This window comes from Aegilops tauschii, chromosome 7 (genome assembly GCF_002575655.3).
Source record: "Aegilops tauschii subsp. strangulata cultivar AL8/78 chromosome 7, Aet v6.0, whole genome shotgun sequence".
Lineage (NCBI taxonomy): Eukaryota > Viridiplantae > Streptophyta > Magnoliopsida > Poales > Poaceae > Aegilops > Aegilops tauschii.
The window spans coordinates 454,364,784-454,383,339 of record NC_053041.3 but is presented as its reverse complement, the minus strand read 5'-3'; the positions used below and the strand labels follow the sequence as shown (position 1 = coordinate 454,383,339).

General features: G+C 47.3%; 1 long non-coding RNA gene across 1 annotated transcript; it reads right to left on the bottom strand.

The window, feature by feature from the left end:
• Positions 1–9,651: 9,651 nt before the first annotated feature.
• Positions 9,652–13,434, bottom strand: LOC141028136 (uncharacterized). The gene is made up of 3 exons (XR_012190417.1): positions 13,003–13,434; positions 11,604–11,681; positions 9,652–9,973 (listed from the first exon to the last, which is right to left on the bottom strand). It is a non-coding gene; the product is annotated as an uncharacterized lncRNA (long non-coding RNA).
• Positions 13,435–18,556: the final 5,122 nt, after the last annotated feature.

Here is an 18,556-nt window from a genome sequence, read left to right as displayed (position 1 = left end):
CGTGGAATCCACGCCACTTGTAACATTTATTAGTGGCATGATACTAGTGGCGTTCCACCGTTACGCCATTAATAGTCTTTTTGGCACGCCATTACTAGTGTTTCTGCATGAGTGCTACATCCCTAGTCCGTGCCCAATCTCCACCTCCCCTTCCGTCTTTCTTCGCTGCCCACCTCCCTCCTCGTTGTTTACCACCGCTCCCAATGTCGTGCCTATGTCGCCTGTCCTGCCGCATGGATATCGACTCAGCGGAGTTTGGGGGCAACTGATGGCATGGTTACTAAACATGCAGAGACACGCCCACAAACAAGCTAGCAATGTCCAAATGGAGAAGCTAGAGCTTGGGAAGGAGAAGGTGAGGGAGAGGTTGAGACTTGAGAGCGACAGAGAAAGAAAGAAGGCAATCATTGTAGCAAAGAGAGTGAAATCGAGGCCGAGTAAGTTGGGCTCTGTGACGCCCCCGATTCAATCGTACACTAATCATACACGCAAATGTGTACAATCAAGATCAAGGACTCACGGGAAGATATCACAACACAACTCTAGACACAAATTAAAATAATACAAGCTTTATATTACAAGCCAGGGGCCTCGAGGGCTCGAATACATAAGCTGGAATACACAAGAGTCAGCGGAAGCAACAATATCTGAGTACAGACATGAGTTAGACAAGTTTGCCTTAAGAAGGCTAGCACAAAAGCAACAACGATAGAAAAGGCAAGGCCTCCTGCCTGGGAGCCTCCTAACTACTCCTGGTTGTCGGCGGCCTCCACGTAGTAGTAGGCACCCTCGGGGTAGTAGGAGTCGTCGGTGGTGTCGTCTGGATCCTGGGCTCCACCATCTGGTTGCGACATCCGAGAAGAATGGAAAAAGGGGAAAAAGAGGAAGCAAAGCAACCGTGAGTACTCATCTGAAGTACTCAGCAAGCAAGGATCTACACTACATATGCAACATTATCAAAGGAAGGCTGTATATGTGGACTGGGCTGCAGAAATCCCAGAATAAGAGGGGGAGAAGCTAGTCCTATCGAAGACTAGCATCTTCTAGAAACCACCATCTTGCAACAACAGGAGGGAGTAGAGTAGTATAACATAAGTCATATTTATGTTGTTGTATCAACGCTCCGGGATCCTTTCTCGACTCCCGAAGCAACATATCCAAAACATGCCTCAACATCCAGTTCTAGTTGTATCGATCGGGATACAACTCCGAGTGTCCGTTACCATAGGACAGGCTATCGATAGATGTTTTCTTCCCTGCAGGGGTGCACCAACTTACCCACCACGCTCGATTAACTCCGGCCGGACACACTTTCCTGGGTCATGCCCGGCCTCGGCCAAATAATACGCCGCAACCCGACCTAGGGTTAATAGAGAGGTCAACACGCCGGACTAAACCTATGCCCCCAGGGTCATGGGCCATCGCCCCGGGAACTCCTGCACGTTGCGTACACGGCCGGTGAGCAGACATAGCTACCTCCTTCAAAAAGGCAGGTGCTTATGCAGTCCAACCCGGCGCGCGCCGCTCAGTCGCTGACGTCTATTAAGCTTCGGCTGATGCATACGACGCAGAACGCCCATACTATGCCCACGTGATGGTTGGTGCCAGAGGCCCCTCGGATCAAATATCCAAATCGTAGTGGATTAGGAGCACGCGGTAACAAGCAGAGACTCACGAAAGATGTGACCCCGTTGCCCCGTCTCGAGGACTTGCGGCAAGGGCTAGGAATGCCCGGCCACGCCTCGTAATTATCTCGCGGGCACCCTCCAGGTCAACCCGTCTCCACATCACTCGCGGGTACACCTCAGGGTCGACCCGCCTTTCCAAGTAACCGTTGTAAAGTCCAAGTATCCGTGTGCCCAAACATCAAGGGGAAAACCCGAGGAATCACCCCCGGTGAATTCCACTCGATGTAATCATCAAGGTGAACGTAAGAGGATCCACCCTCGAGGTTCACACTTGAGGGGTTGCACGTCAGAGTCGTATCGAAAGTGGTTAAGGAGGAAATCACCCTCGATGACCACGACCGAATAGCTACACTACAGGGTTAACATCAGAAGTGCTGATGAGGTCTCACCCTCGGCACTCGATAGTAACCCAGTAGTGTCGAGCAACTAAGGGGAAAGTGATGTGTTGTGCCGGGGCCTGGTCTTCGATCCCATTGATCGGGTCTTCGATGATGAAGCAGGGGCAACAAGGACAAGGTGAGGGTCACTGATGGATCACTAGCCAACCTATACTAAGAAGTTTAGGATAAGCAGGTAGGTAACAATAGGCAGGTTACAAAAGCAGGCTATGCATCAGAATAGGAGCAAACAATAACAGTAGCAAAATCTAATGCAAGCATGAGAGAATGGAATGGGCGATAGCAAGATGATCAAGGGGGGGGGGGGGCTTGCCTGGAAGCTCCGCTGAAAGGGAAGAAGGGTCGTCGACGACGTAGTCGATCACAGCGGCATCAGCAGCGGTCTCAGGGTCTACTGGAGAGAAGAGGGGGAAGAAACAATAAATACAGAGCAAACGAGTGCAGTACTATGCATGACAAGACAAAAAGCAGCACTAGACGTGTTCTAACGCGATGCTACACGATACCGGCGAAGGGGATAACATCCGGGAAAGTTTTCCCGAAGTTTGGCATTTTCGGACAAACGAACCGGAGGGGGACGGTTGCAGGTTCGCTATGCTAGGGACGCGTGGCAGACGAACGGACCGCGTATCCGAATTCGTCTCGAAATTCTGAGCAACTTTCATGTAGAAAACATTTTCATCCGAGTTACGAATATTTTTATATATTTTTTCAAAGTTTTAACGATATTCTAAAATTAACAGATTTAATCTAATTTCGAAAAATAAAAGGAAAAGGCTAGGTGCACCCGGTCCAGTGCACCCCACAGTGTACAGGAAGCTGACAGTGGGGCCAATCAGCAGTTGACTGGTCCATGGTTGACTAGTCAAAAGGCCTAGTGGGACCGAGGTGCCAAAGACACTATTTTTAGCAGATTATTATTTAAACAACTGGATTAATTTAACCAAGGGTCCCACATGTAATTGACTCATAATTTTAGACAAGGGTTATTTAACCCATGGGGCCCATCTGTCATTTGCTAATAGGCTAAATTAGCACTAAACTAATACAGTACTAAGCTACACTTAACCTAATTAAACAAGGACCGGCCATCACTGGACATAGTCCAGCCGGCCACGCACACAGCCATATACAAGGGCTTTGGCGGCCATGGCTAGGTGCGGTAGTAGAAGAAGCAAGTGAGCAGCAGCACCTAATAGCAATCAGCGGCAAGAACAAGCAGCAGCACGTAAGAGAGCAGCAGCAACGCCGCAGGCGAGCAGCGTGACAGTAGCGCAGCAGCTGCACGCGGGGCACGGCCCGGGCGCGCGTGGCGACACAGCACGCGTCGTCGGGCACGACCGGGGTGGCTAGGAGTTCGCGACAAGCGCGGCCAAGCGAGGCAAGGGAGTGGCAGCGGGCGGCGAGCGGGGCAGCCGAGCAGCAATAGGCAGCAGCAGCGTAGTAGAGCAGAGGCTGCAAGTAGAGCAGCGCAAGGAGCAGCAGGCGCTCGTACATGGACATTGAGGTTCGGCCATGGCGGACTACAGCTCATACAGGCGACTACAGCAATGGAATCGAAGGGGGAACAAGGAGAATCGGGGAAGGACCTCACAGCGGTTCTCGACGACGTGCTCGGGAGGCCGGGGAAGCGTCGAGGGAGGAGATCCGGGGCGGGGAAGTGATGACCGGACGCGGGGAAGACGACCGATGGCGAGCGCTCGGGGCCTCCTGGTTCGAGTCCTTCGGCGTGGTGATGGAGCCGACCACGACGGAGCTCCCGGATGCCTTCTCGTGGCTCGGGGTGGCTGGTGGCCGCGTTAGTGGCGAGCGGCGGCGACAGTAGCACTTGGCTCAAGAGTGAGATGCGAGGGAGAGGGTGAGGGGGAAAGTGTCCTAGGGTTTCCAGCGAGAGGGAGGCTGTTGGGGAACGTAGTAATTTCAAAAAAATTCCTACACACACGCAAGATCATGGTGATGCATAGCAACGAGAGGGGAGAGTGTTGTCCACGTACCCTCGTAGACCGAAAGCGGAAGCGTTAGCACAACGCGGTTGATGTAGTCGTACGTCTTCACGATCCGACCGATCAAGTACCGAACGCACGGCACCTCCGAGTTCAGCACACGTTCAGCCCGATGACGTCCCTCGAACTCCGATCTAGCCGAGTGTTTAGGGAGAGTTTCGTCAGCACGACGGCGTGGTGACGATGATGATGTTCTACCGACGCAGGGCTTCGCCTAAGCACCGCTACAGTATTATCGAGGTGGACTATGGTGGAGGGGGGCACCGCACACAGCTAAAAGATCAAACGATCAATTGTTGTGTCTATGGGGTGCCCCCCTGCCCCCGTATATAAAGGAGCAAGGGGGGAGGCGGCCGGCCAAGGAGGAGGGCGCGCCAGGGGGGAGTCCTACTCCCACCGGGAGTAGGACTCCTCCTTTCCTTGTTGGAGTAGGAGAGAAGGAAAGAGGGGGAGAGGGAGAAGGAAAAGGGGGCTGCACCCCTTGTCCAATTCGGACCAGAGGGGGGGTGCGCGCCTCCTTCCTTTTGGCATCTCTCCTCTATTCCCGTATGGCCCAATAAGGCTCAATACTTCTCCCCGGCGAATTCCCGTAACTCTCCGGTACTCCGAAAAATACCCGAATCACTCGGAACCTTTCCGAAGTCCGAATATAGTCGTCCAATATATCGATCTTTACGTCTCGGCCATTTCGAGACTCCTCGTCATGTCCCCGATCTCATCCGGGACTCCGAACTACCTTCGGTACATCAAAACACATAAACTCATAATATAACCGTCATCGAACTTTAAGCGTGCGGACCCTACGGGTTCGAGAACTATGTAGACATGACCGAGACACGTCTCCGGTCAATAACCAATAGCGGAACCTGGATGCTCATATTGGCTCCCACATATTCTACGAAGATCTTTATCGGTCAGACCGCATAACAACATACGTTGTTCCCTTTGTCATCGGTATGTTACTTGCCCGAGATTCAGTCGTCGGTATCTCAATACCTAGTTCAATCTCGTTACCGGCAAGTCTCTTTACTCATTCTGTAATACATCATCCCGCAACAAACTCATTAGTTGCAATGCTTGCAAGGCTTAAGTGATGTGCATTACCGAGAGGGCCCAGAGATACCTTTCCGACAATCGGAGTGAAAAATTCTAATCTCGAAATACGCCAACCCAACAAGTACCTTTGGAGACACCTGTAGAGCACCTTTATAATCACCCAGTTACGTTGTGACCTTTGGTAGCACACAAAGTGTTCCTCCGGTAAACGGGAGTTGCATAATCTCATAGTCATAGGAACATGTATAAGTCATGAAGAAAGCAATAGCAACATACTAAACGATCGAGTGCTAAGCTAACGGAATGGGTCAAGTCAATCACATCATTCTCCTAATGATGTGATCTCGTTAATTAAATGACAACCCATGTCAATGGCTAGGAAACTTAACCATCTTTGATCAACGAGCTAGTCAAGTAGAGGCATACTAGTGACACTCTGTTTGTCTATGTATTCACACATGTATTATGTATCCGGTTAATACAATTCTAGCATGAATAATAAACATTTATCATGATATAAGGAAATAAATAATAACTTTATTATTGCCTCTAGGGCATATTTTCTTCAGAGGCGGGGCCCTTGTAGGCAAGGGGGGAGGTCGTGGACGGCCTCCACGCAAGGCACGGCGCGGCCATGGCTTGCCGATGGGTGCCACGACCCCCTGCCTTCCTATAGCAGGAGGTTGGGGATGGAAGGGGTGGGCTGGACCTGTTTTGCTAAAAGGGCCAAGGGTCCAGTAGGTTTAGGTCCCCTTCTTATTTTCTATTTGTGTTCTTTTCTTAGCTTTTGCTTTCTGTTTTCTTTTAATTTTCAACAGCATTTTAGGTTTATAAAATATGAGACTCACACCAATATTAGCATTCCAAATTAGTTCACTGCCACAAGAAGATTGGTAGTTAAATAAAATATATTAGCATTTTTATAAATCAAAAAAGGCATCTAATTTATTGTTTGGCCACTGTTTATTTATTTAAGGGCACTAAACCATTTCATAAAAAGTTGGTTCTCCACCAGTATTTCCTATGGATTATTTGACACATTTAGAACAATTTAGTTTTGACATTTTGAAGACTTTAAAAGTTTGACTTGATTTTAAATTTGAATTAGAACTGGTTTTGAAATAACGTGAGTTTATCAACAGTAATCGTGATGACGTGGCAACATTAGTGGAGGGTTACTGTAGCGTAGTTATCCGGGCGTCACAATTCTTCTCCACTACAAGAAATCTCGTCCCGAGATTTAAGGGGTGGAGTAAGGGGGAAAGACTCGGGAAGGATGGAGCTCAACACAAGATAGGTACATGGGAGCTATCTAAGTGAACGTGGCATAGAGGCATCTCTCGAGTTGAAATTCAGGAAAGTCATCGAGAGAAATGCTAGAGGGTGCAATAAGAAGCTTCAAGCGGATGGACAATCGTTCAATGTCTGAAACAGAGTGTGAAAGGGGTTCAAAGTATCGAGAACAAGTATTGCATATGATACCAGAACAGATCAAAAGAAGGTGGCTCGCGAATTACATACCAAGCCAAGCGTGAGGAACAATTTTGGAAGATAGGGATGTACATGAGGGTCAGGTTCCGATCCTGTGGAACTATGGGTTATGGGCCCACCATGTGGGTTAAAAGCAGGAAGGGTGCTAACATTTTGCATGGTCATGATAACAAGGCAGGTTAGAGGATAGACTGTCAGTTATGTTGGCAACAACGTTGGTACCAAGGGCGAGGGATGAAGAGAACCATTTTCCTGCTCGTTGAACGAGGCGGACCAATAGGCAAAGTTCTCGTCCATCGGGGGTTACCGGGATGTCGTCAGCAATAGTAACAGGGTCACTCTGACAGAGTTGTAAACCGAGGTGTTTCCATAAGCAGGGAATTATTTCTACTTATAACATATATAGATCACAAGAAAGGTTAAGCAAACCAATGGAAAGGAAAATATGTTTATACACAAAATTTAGGAGTGTATCTTTTCCCAATGAAAAGTAGAGCATGATATACATGTTAGATCAACAAGTACATCACCATTTGGATAAAGGGGCAAGGGAATTCATGATGTTACCCATACAACGGTGTTTGGATAATAGAGCAAGAAACATTTGGCAATGCTCTTCCAATGTTCTTGTTGTTGTTCGGCGTACCACAGTCATGCTTCGAGGTAACATTAACATGGTGTTTCAAGCAAGATTGAATCTGAAGGTCACAAGAAGTACAAAGGAACAATTCCAAGAATGTCAAGGAATGTAAGATATAACCAAAACATGACCAAGTCTGTATTAGCAGGAAGTCAAGGATGGTGTCGATGACAACATGAATCATCGACGGGCAAGGATGGTATTTCTCCTCAAGAATTCGATTGATATCTTAGAACAAGGCAGTATATTGATGGTGATCATGACAAATTTTGTCGAGAGGCTCTATGAAGATGCCATCGAGCAGCAACGACATCAAGCAAAAGGAATGATGAAGCAAAGGCTATTGGAACCATGGATACGACACAAGCTCGGATTCAAGCTTGTTGTTCAATGTGGAATGATACGATGAGGAAGATCGACGTAAGCTTCGCTCATCGTCGAAAAGTTGTGCTCCAGGAATAAGGACCAGGTAGCACAGTTAAAATTAGCACGATAATGATATACCCGATCAGGCTAGGAATGACTTGAGGGATTATTTAACTCATAAGCAATGAAAATTACTTAGAGTTATTGATTTGGAGTGCGGGGTCGATTCACTTATCGGTGTTCTTGAGTGACTAATAAATCAAAACCCAGGGGAAATATGAAATCGGTGAGGAGCAATACTAGATGAAGACTCATAGGAAGCAACACGGTCCTTTGATATCCTCGAGATTCCGGAGGGTAATAATCGAAGGAAGATCAAAATAGAGGTTGCGGAGATGTATTGATCTGCAGAAGGCAAGTACTTTAACTTGTTCGAGAAATGGGATCAAAGGGGAACACTCATGGTCAGAACCACGGTTGCAAAGGATCAAATCCCAGATATAAGATGATCTTATACCATGGGGATAATTAATTTTAAGAGAAGCTTCCATGATAAGATCTACATCGTGTCCATGGGCATGAACACAAAGTTCAAGGTCGACTCCCACTTCTTCAATGCATATCATTTCATTTACTTCTCGCTTTCGATGAAGTTGTAGTGTTGAAATGTTATCTGGCTAAACACCAGAAGAGTAAGACTCGTTAAAACTCCCGGGTTCAAACGGATTATGGGAGGCATAGGTTCAACCCATAGGGGCATCTTAGGAACCTATTCCACAAACTTCAGAAGTAAACAACACAAGCTCGAAAGCAGAGCATGGTTGACAAAAGGAGAGGATACAATTACCAAAGGCATTATGTATCTGGGAAAGAACTTCATGAGGTTCTTTCAATATGAAGGACACTGTCGGATGATAATCCAGTAATGGATCCGGCGATCCACAACAGAGCTGATGTGAGTATCGATATTCAATTAGAAGAAGAAATAATGCAGAGGCATCGGATTTTGGAAATATCTGATAATTCCAAAGCTTAAATGCAAAGGCATTATGATTTCCAATTGGGGGATCAGAAGCAGATGCTCTAATCAAAAGATAAGCAAGTTGAAAATACATAGACCGACAATCATTCATTGTTTGATTTGCCGAGAACCAGCTCATGCCTAGAGTGGAGTCTGAGCCAGAAGGATAAATAATTACCAGGAATAACTAATGAATGTGTGCATTCACGCACATGTCGAATCAATAGGATAAGAATGACAATCTCAAAGGAGTTTAATGAATATTGTACATATGGAATTAACCATAACGCAAGACGATAAGGAAAAACAGGAGCAATAGGCTACTGAGGATTATCGGAAGATCGAATAGTATTCCAAAGAATTTTGTGAGACATATGAGCAACTGGGGATGAACGAATCCCCGATAAGCGTGACGAATTATTCGTAGGGTTATTCAGGCGGAAAAGAGGTGCAAGGCAGTCAGAAAAAAGATTCTCAAAAGTTAGAGAATACTTTCGGGTATCTTGTAATAACAAGAACAACTAGGGATGGAAGTATGAACGGCGAGGTACGCAGTTATCCATAAGGATTCAACGGTGTTAAGGGATTGCAAAAGAAATGGACACAAGTTCTCTGGAGTAGATCGGAGATTATCTTCAAAGTCTTCTCGTGAAGCAGGCAACCATCCGGAATGAAGGGGCTCTCCGGGGAAAGTCGTTACGAGAACCTAATGTATTAGTAAATTCATTTAACCCGAATAGAAGAGAGAACAGAGTCCCAGAGTATAGACGAGGAGTAAAAGATCCTAATACCACCCAATGGCGACGTGGGCCCGTAAGACACACAGCCATGTTAGTAAAAAAATTCAGTGACTAGACTCAACTTTGGCCAAGGAGTGTGGAAGGGGGATTCCTACAGGCAGTCGGCTCTGATACCAACTTGTGACACCCTCGATTCAATCGTACACTAATCATACACGCAAATATGTACGATCAAGATCAAGGACTCACGGGAAGATATCACAACACAACTCTAGACACAAATTAAAATAATACAAACTTTATATTACAAGCCAGGGACCTCGAGGGCTCGAATACATAAGCTGGAATACACAAGAGTCAGCGGAAGCAACAATATCTGAGTACAGACATGAGTTAGACAAGTTTGCCTTAAGAAGGCTAGCACAAAAGCAACAACGATTGAAAAGGCAAGGCCTCCTGCCTGGGAGCCTCCTAACTACTCCTGGTCGTCGGCGGCCTCCACGTAGTAGTAGGCACCCTCGGGGTAGTAGGAGTCGTCGGTGGTGTCGTCTGGATCCTGGGCTCCACCATCTGGTTGCGACATCCGAGAAGAATGGAAAAAGGGAGAAAAGAGGAAGCAAAGCAACCGTGAGTACTCATCCGAAGTACTCAGCAAGCAAGGATCTACACTACATATGCAACATTATCAAAGGAAGGCTGTATATGTGGACTGGGCTGCAGAAATGCCAGAATAAGAGGGGGAGAAGCTAGTCCTATCGAAGACTAGCATCTTCTAGAAACCACCATCTTGCAACAACAGGAGGGAGTAGAGTAGTATAACATAAGTCATATTTATGTTATTGTATCAACGCTCCGGGATCCTTTCCCGATTGCCGAAGCAACATATCCAAAACATGCCTCAGCATCCAGTTCTAGTTGTATCAATCGGGATACAACTCCGATTGTTCGTTACCATAGGACAGGCTATCGATAGATGTTTTCTTCCCTGCAGGGGTGCACCAACTTACCCACCACACTCGATTAACTCCGGCCGGACACACTTTCTTGGGTCATGCCCGGCCTCGACCAAACAATACGCCGCAACCCGACCTAGGCTTAATAGAGAGATCAACACGCCGGACTAAACCTATGCCCCCAGGGGTCATGGGCCATCGCCCTGGGAACTCCTGCACGTTGCATACGCGGCCGGTGAGCAGACATAGCTACCTCCTTCAAAAAGGCAGGTGCTTACGCAGTCCAACCCGGCGCGTGCCGCTCAGTCGCTGACGTCTATTAAGCTTCGGCTGATGCATACGACGCAGAACGCCCATACTATGCCCACGTGATGGTTGGTGCCAGAGGCCCCTCGGATCAAATATCCAAATCGTAGTGGATTAGGAGCACGCGGTAACAAGCAGAGACTCACGAAAGATGTGACCCCGTTGCCCCGTCTCGAGGACTTGCGGCAAGGGCTACGAATGCTCGGCCACGCCTCGTAATTATCTCGCGGGCACCCTCCAGGTCAACCCGTCTCCACATCACTCGCGGGTACCCCTCAGGGTCGACCCGCCTTTCCAAGTAACAGTTGTAAAGTCCAAGTATCCGTGTGTCCAAACATCAAGGGGAAAACCCGATGAATCACCCCCGGTGAATTCCACTCGATGTAATCATCAAGGTGAACGTAAGATGATCCACCCTCGAGGTTCACACTTGAGGGGTTGCACGTCAGAGTCGTATCGGAAGTGGTTAAGGAGGAAATCACCCTCCATGACCACGACCGAATAGCTACACTACATGGTTAACATCAGAAGTGCTGATGAGGTCTCACGCTCGGCACTCGATAGTAACCCAGTAGTGTCGAGCAGCTAAGGGGAAAGTGATGTGCTGTGCCGGGGCCTGGTCTTCGATCCCGTTGATCGGGTCTTCGATGATGAAGCAGCAACTAAGGGGAAAGTGATGTGCTGTGTCGGGGCCTGGTCTTCAATCCCGTTGATCGGGTCTTCGATGATGAAGCAGGGGCAACAAGGACAAGGTGGGGGTCACTGATGGATCACTAGCCAACCTATCCTAAGCAGTTTAGGATAAGCAGGTAGGTAACAATAGGCAGGTTACAAAAGCAGGCTATGCATCAGAATAGGAGCAAACAATAACAGTAGCAAAATCTAATGCAAGCATGAGAGAATGGAATGGGCGATATCGAGATGATCAAAGGGGGGCTTGCCTGGAAGCTCCGCTGAAAGGGAAGAAGGGTCGTCGACGACGTAGTCGATCACAGTGGCATCAGCAGTGGTCTCGGGGTCTACCGGAGAGAAGAGGGGGAAGAAACAATAAATACAGAGCAAACAAGTGCAATACTATGCATGACAAGACAAAAAGCAGCACTAGACGTGTTCTAACGCGATGCTACATGATACCGGCGAAGGGGATAACATCCGGGAAAGTTTACCCGAAGTTGGCATTTTCGGACAAACGAACCGGAGGGGGACGGTTGCAGTTTCGCTATGCTAGGGACGCGTGGCAGACGAACAGACCGCGTATCCGGATTAGTCTCGAAATTCTGAGCAACTTTCATGTAGAAAACATTTTCATCCGAGTTACCAATATTTTTCTATGTTTTTTTCAAAGTTTTAATGATATTCTAAAATTAACAGATTTAATCTAATTTCGAAAAATAAAAGGAAAAGGCTAGGTGCACCCGGTCCAGTGCACCCCATAGTGTACAGGAGGCTGACAGTGGGGCCAGTCAACAGTTGACTGGTCCACGGTTGATTGGTCAAAAGACCTAGTGGGACCCAGGTGCCAAAGACACACTATTTTTAGCAGATTATTATTTAAACAACTGGATTAATTTAACCAAGGGTCCCACATGTAAGTGACTCATAATTTTAGACAAGGGTTATTTAACCCATGGGGCCCATCTGTCATTTGCTAATAGGCTAAATTAGCACTAAACTAATACAGTACTAAGCTACACTTAACCTAATTAAACAAGGACCGGCCATCACTGGACATAGTCCAGCCGGCCACGCACACAGCCATATACTCCCTCTGTCCGAAAAAACTTGTCCAAAACTTGTCCCTCAAATGAATGTATGTAGCACCAAGTTAGTGCTAGATACATCCATTTGAGGGACAAGTTTTTTCGGACGGAGGGAGTACAGGGGCCTTGGTGGCCATGGCTAGGTGCGGTAGTAGAAGAAGCAAGTGAGTAGCAGCACCTAGTAGCAATCAGCGGCAAGAACAAGCAGCAGCACGTAAGAGAGCAGCAGCAACGCCACAGGTGAGCAGCGCGGCAGTAGCACAGCAGCTGCGCGTGGGGCACGGCCCGGGCGCGCGTGGCGACACAGCACGCGTCGTCGGGCACGACCGGGGCGGCTAGGAGTTCGTGACAAGCGCGGCCAAGCGAGGCAAGGGAGCGGCAGCGGGCGGCGAGCGGGGCAGCGGAGCAGCAATAGGCAGCAGAAGCGTAGTAGAGCAGAGGCAGCAAGCAGAGCAGTGCAAGGAGCAGCAGGCGCTCGTACGTGGACACTGAGGTTCGGCCATGGCGGACTACCGCTCATACAGGCGACTACGGCAATGGAATCGAAGGGGGAACAAGGGGAATCGGGGAAGGTCCTCACAGAGGTTCTCGACGACGTGCTCGGGAGGCCGGGGAAGCGTCGAGGGAGGAGATCCGGGGCAGGGAAGCGACGACCGGACGCGGGGAAGACGACCGATGGCGAGCGCTCGGGGCCTCCTGGCTCGAGCCCTTCGGCGTGGTGATGGAGCCGACCACGACGGAGCTCCCAGACGCCTTCTCGTGGCTCGGGGTGGCTGGTGGCCGCGTTAGTGGCGAGCGGCGGCGACGGCAGCGCTCGGCTCAAGAGTGAGATGCGAGGGAGAGGGCGAGGGGGAAAGTGTCCTAGGGTTTCCAGCGAGAGGGAGGCGGGGCCCTTGTAGGCAAGGGGGGAGGTCGTGGATGGCCTCCACGCAAGGCACGGCGCGGCCATGGCCTGCCGATGGGTGCCACGACCCCCCTGCCTCCCTGTAGCAGGAGGTTGGGGATGGCAGGGGTGGGCTGGACCTGTTTTGCTAAAAGGGCCAAGGGTCCAGTAGGTTTAGGTCCCCTTCTTATTTTCTATTTGTGTTCTTTTCTTAGCTTTTGCTTTATGTTTTCTTTTAATTTTCAACAGCATTTTAGGTTTATGAAATATGAGACTTACACCAATATTAGCATTCCAAATTAGTTCACTGCCACAAGAAGATTGGCAGTTAAATAAAATATATTAGCATTTTTATAAATCAAAAAAGGCATTTAATTTATTTTTTGGCCACTGTTTATTTATTTAAGGGCACTAAACCATTTCATAAAAAGTTGGTTTCTCCACCAGTATTTCCTATGGATTATTTGACACATTTAGAACAATTTAGTTTTGACATTTTGAAAACTTTAAAAGTTTGACTTGATTTTAAATTTGAATTAGAACGGGTTTTGAAATAACGTGAGTTTATCAACAGTAATCGTGATGAAGTGGCAACATTAGTGGAGGGTTACTGTAGCGTAGTTATCCGGGCGTCACAGGCTCGTTAGGATCACCGATGAGTCGAGGATCATGTTGCCCACATGCATCATGGACCCTGAAGCCAACGAGTAGTTCCACGTGCTGTGAAATGACATTAATATGTACCATGATCTTTGATTCATTAGATTTTTTTACCATGCTCGAATTATTGAATTATGGGTGCCTAATATTTATTGGTGAATGTGTTGAGATTGTTGGGCTCCAGATGGGAGATGCCGTTGGGAAGGATGGTTTGGCCGACAAGCCAGTGATGTCCGAGGATGGATAGTGGTGGGGGAGGGGTGCATCCCCTTGTAGATGCACTTTTCTTGTTAGTCTGCAAATGAAGGCCCATGGGTCACGCGGGGCTTGTAGCGTTGTGCTATCACAGAAACACCTTGTGTTCAACTTGTCATGCATGAAATATGACTCACATCAGTTTAAGTTCCATCTCATGAGTGAGTGAATTAGTCAATTTTACCAATGCTATCAACAAGTATAAATATCATATTCTATGCTAACCAGGCGGTATTCTATCAGTAAGGAGGTTTTCTTTAGAGTGGTTACTGGTACCAGTGATTTTCAATGGGTGAGCTAGCATGGGCGGTTTTTGGCTAGAATGTTTCACTCGGTTCGTTTCTACGTTTTTTCTTTAGTTATCCATTGGTTTTTTCTTTCTCTTTTTAATTTCCTTGTTTTTCTTTTTCACTATCCTTTTATTTCTTTCATATATTTTTCAAATTTATGATTTTATTTTTTGCGATCCGCAACACATGTTTTAAATTTGTAAAGAAATCTAAAAACTCATATATATTTTAAAATTTGTGAAAACTTGAAAAGTTGATGAGCATTTTTTCTAAATTTTGTGATTTTTATAATTTACGAACTTTTTATAAAATTCATAGAAATTTTTAAAAATCATGATAATTTTTAAATTTTGTGACTATTTTTTAGTCAATTAACATTTTTTATAAGTTATGAACATTTTATAGGACCGTGAAGATTTTTTGAATATATGAACTTTTTTCATACTTCACGAACATTTTGTTAATTCAAAAACATATTTTTAACCGGTCAGGAAAATCAGTTCTTTTAAAGGGAGCTGCAAGTTTTTAATCAGTGGGGCTTGCAGTCGTCCTTACCCAGAAACCGGTTCTAAAATGGCAAAAAAAAACCTCCACCGGTTTTCTGGGGACACGTAAATCATACGCTTTTCTCTTGGAGAGAAGTACCTCTACTGAGCCGGCCCAAGGACGCACTATTCATCGCAATCCCCCTCAGCGAGCGGCTGAAGGTATATCAACGCGTAGTTCTATATATGTGTATGGGTACTGAGTAGTGCCCTAACAATCTGTAGCAGTACCATGCTCTTGGTGCTTTAGGTTCTTTACCTTCGGATTGGCAGCGATCTGCTGGGCTATCTGGAACAGCAGGGACCGGGCCACCTTTGAGTTCAAGCTTCCTAAAACTCCATTTGGGATTTGTTTTTTCTGCCTGCATGTTTATGAATTACTGGGCATGACTCATGAAAGGAGGAGATCGTGAAGCGATGGAGCGGGGTGCAAAGATGCCGAGAGACAACACCAGCAACAAGATGATGATCTGCGCGGCAGCCACGGATGACGAGGTGACGACCTGAAATTGGAACTGTTGCATCGCTGCCTTCGTTCTTCTGTCCCAGGGGTTCCAATTGATCTTTTGCTAGTCGGTTGTGTCATTTAGCTATAAACTGTTTGGATCCTTAGCTCCTGCGTGAGCGCTTGGAGTGCTCGGATGGGGAGCATGTTCCCTGAACTTATAAGTGCGGTCCTTTTGTGAGGCTTAGGTGTCGTCGGGTTTTCGCCCCATAGCAGGTGTCTCGTAGGCGAGTTCCTGTGGTGGGTTTCCCGGCGATGCGTTAAACTCGTTTTCCCTTTTTCCGTCCCTTTCTGACTGGTTTGATATGTATTTTCATTATTCAGTTATTAATGGAAAGGGGTTATGCCTAAAAATTCTATATAGAGCAATGCTAGGCGGACGACAAACGATGGACGACCAGCGCACGACGATGAAATCCAGCCAGCGAATCTCGTCCATAGCCATGCAACGTCCGCTGGATTGCTGGTCGTGCATAGATCGGCCAGAGTGTGTCGTGTGTGGAGCAATTCCGTTTTATATATGATGTCATTCAAAAAAAAAACGCAGTTCTATATGCAGGAGGACCGTACGTAACGAACTTGGCAGCCACGTTGAATACGATGTATCTTCGGCTGCCTACGTTTGGTTGCTATTATTATCTCAGTCCCATTCATGTAGCTAGAACTTGATAATCATAAACAGTACTAAGTAGCATGCGAGGAATGATGAGGGCATGTGACCCGGCGTCATTGTCGTAAGGCATTCTCCTCCATCCCCACGATGTCGGGCATGTGACACTTGAAAGGAGGGCTAGCTATAAATTGGCCAACTGGCATTTAGACATAGGACGACGTTAGCTGGCGAACGCCCCCGGAGAGGGTGGCATATGTGACCGATTTTGTGGCAGTTTTAGTTGTGAGGAAGTGGTGAAGGGTGGCATTTTTTTCAGACGACTTGGCAGTTTCTTCGGCAATTTTCGTTTCGGCCAATTGGCATTTACATTTATTTGATAAACATGAGGAATTTCGAGTATGAAGAACCTAAAGTTATGAAGATTACATGGTAACTAGAAAACACCCGAAAACATTTTTGTATAATGGAGAAAAATGATTTATCTTTCTTATTAAAGTATCATATTTTAGCTATGAGAACACACACTTCTTTTTTCATTTCTCTATATCTTTCACATCACTGATTATTCTAGATGGCATCACCAACGAAGGACTATTGTACATGCTCCTAATATATAATACCTCCTATTCGCAAAAATAAAATAAAAATAATACATCCGTCTCAAAATATAAGACAAATTTTAGGCTAGTTTTACCTCACTATTGGGTATCTAATAAAGTGAACTAAACATAGTTCAGATGGCTAGGTTCTTTGTGATAGAACCTGTCCATCCGGGTTCAAGTTCCAAACTTGGTGTCACTGGTGGCCACATTATCCTGAATTTATACAAAGTTTCCAACACTATTCTTTCGGCTACTGCATATTTGCAACTACGAGGCGCCTGTAACGACTTAGTCAATCTATAGATCATTTAGGTTTTCAAACCAAGACCGGTATGTGAAAATTGATGAACAACGTCAAAATGATCACTTAAGTAAATAGACCCAGTGAATCATTTATTTTTTTAAACTTATCAAATATGTAAATACATTTATACTGTCGCCGGCCTACCTAAGCATGGAATAAATATTTTCTGTATACATATTTCATAACTATAGTTTCATAAACATGATAATTTCTTGAAAGAGCTCATGAGATAGGGTGTGTTGATGTGTTTTCGTAGAGACGAGTGTGTGTGCACATATAAGTGTGTGTCTGTATTGCATTTCTTCAGAAAAAAAAAAGGTTTTCTAGAGAAAAATTATGACCCGGCGGGTTTTTCTAGCTAGAAAAGCATGGCAACAATATTAGAGAATCACAACAATCATGGAAGTCACCAAGCGGATGGGGGGCCTGGGCTCACCGTGCAGGCGTGCACGTCTCCTGCATACACGAAGAAGATGGGCAGCCTCGGCCCCTATGTGGTTGACGTCGTACGCTGGTACCATTGTTATGACTAGCTGTGTAATTAAGCACCGGTGTTTCGTACTTGCTGTCTTGCTATAGTTCGAAGCTAATGGACACAAAAATCCATTGAATCTGCAGATGCGCTTGCTATGGTTCATCGGGCTTAGAGCATCTACAGCCGGACGTCCTAAACTCGTCTCAAATGTCCGGACGGACGGCCCGGTCACTGGCCGGTCAAGAAAATTCGACTTGGATGGGCTCCTCAAACGGGCCTCAAACGTCCGGGCTGACCGGTACCCCTCATATCCGGCCCAAATTTAGGACGGATATGGGGGAGCCCGGGCGCGTCCGCCACGACGGACTGACGTCGGGGTCCCACGCGAAATCGCCCAGAAACTCGATGGTCCGACAGACGTCTTCTCCGACGAGGGGGGGGGGGGGGGGGGGGTGAACGTCGCGTGGCACCGGTCCGGCTTGCCATCCGAGGTCAAATCCGGCTATTTAAGCCGGCCGGCGTCCCCCAACTCTAGCCCATCCACCTCCCCCCTCTCCGCGTCGCCAGCCCAAGCCCATCCACCTCCTCTCTCCCGCTCTGGTGCTCTTCCCACGCTCTCCGGCTTCGCCATGATCCGAAAGAAGAAAACCACCTACGTTATGCTCACGCCAAAGCGTCGGTACGAGATCAAGCAGGAGATCCAGCCTAGGCACACCGCGCGCGCCGCCCGCACCACTGTTGGGCTGCTTCTGGACTCGTCGGAGCCAGAGGAGGAGGAGGGAGAGGAGGAGCAGCCGGCTCCGATGGAGGTGGCTGATTTGGAGGACGACAACGAGGCGGAGCAGCCGGAGCAGGAGCTGCCGTCGGCTCCATGCTTCAACATGGAGCAGGCGGAGGTGGCGTTCGACGTCGCCCAAGCGGACGAGATGGCGGAGCAACATGCCATCCTGGAGTCCATCTAGGATGAGGCCTATGTGGAGGCCAACCGACGGTTCATCCGGT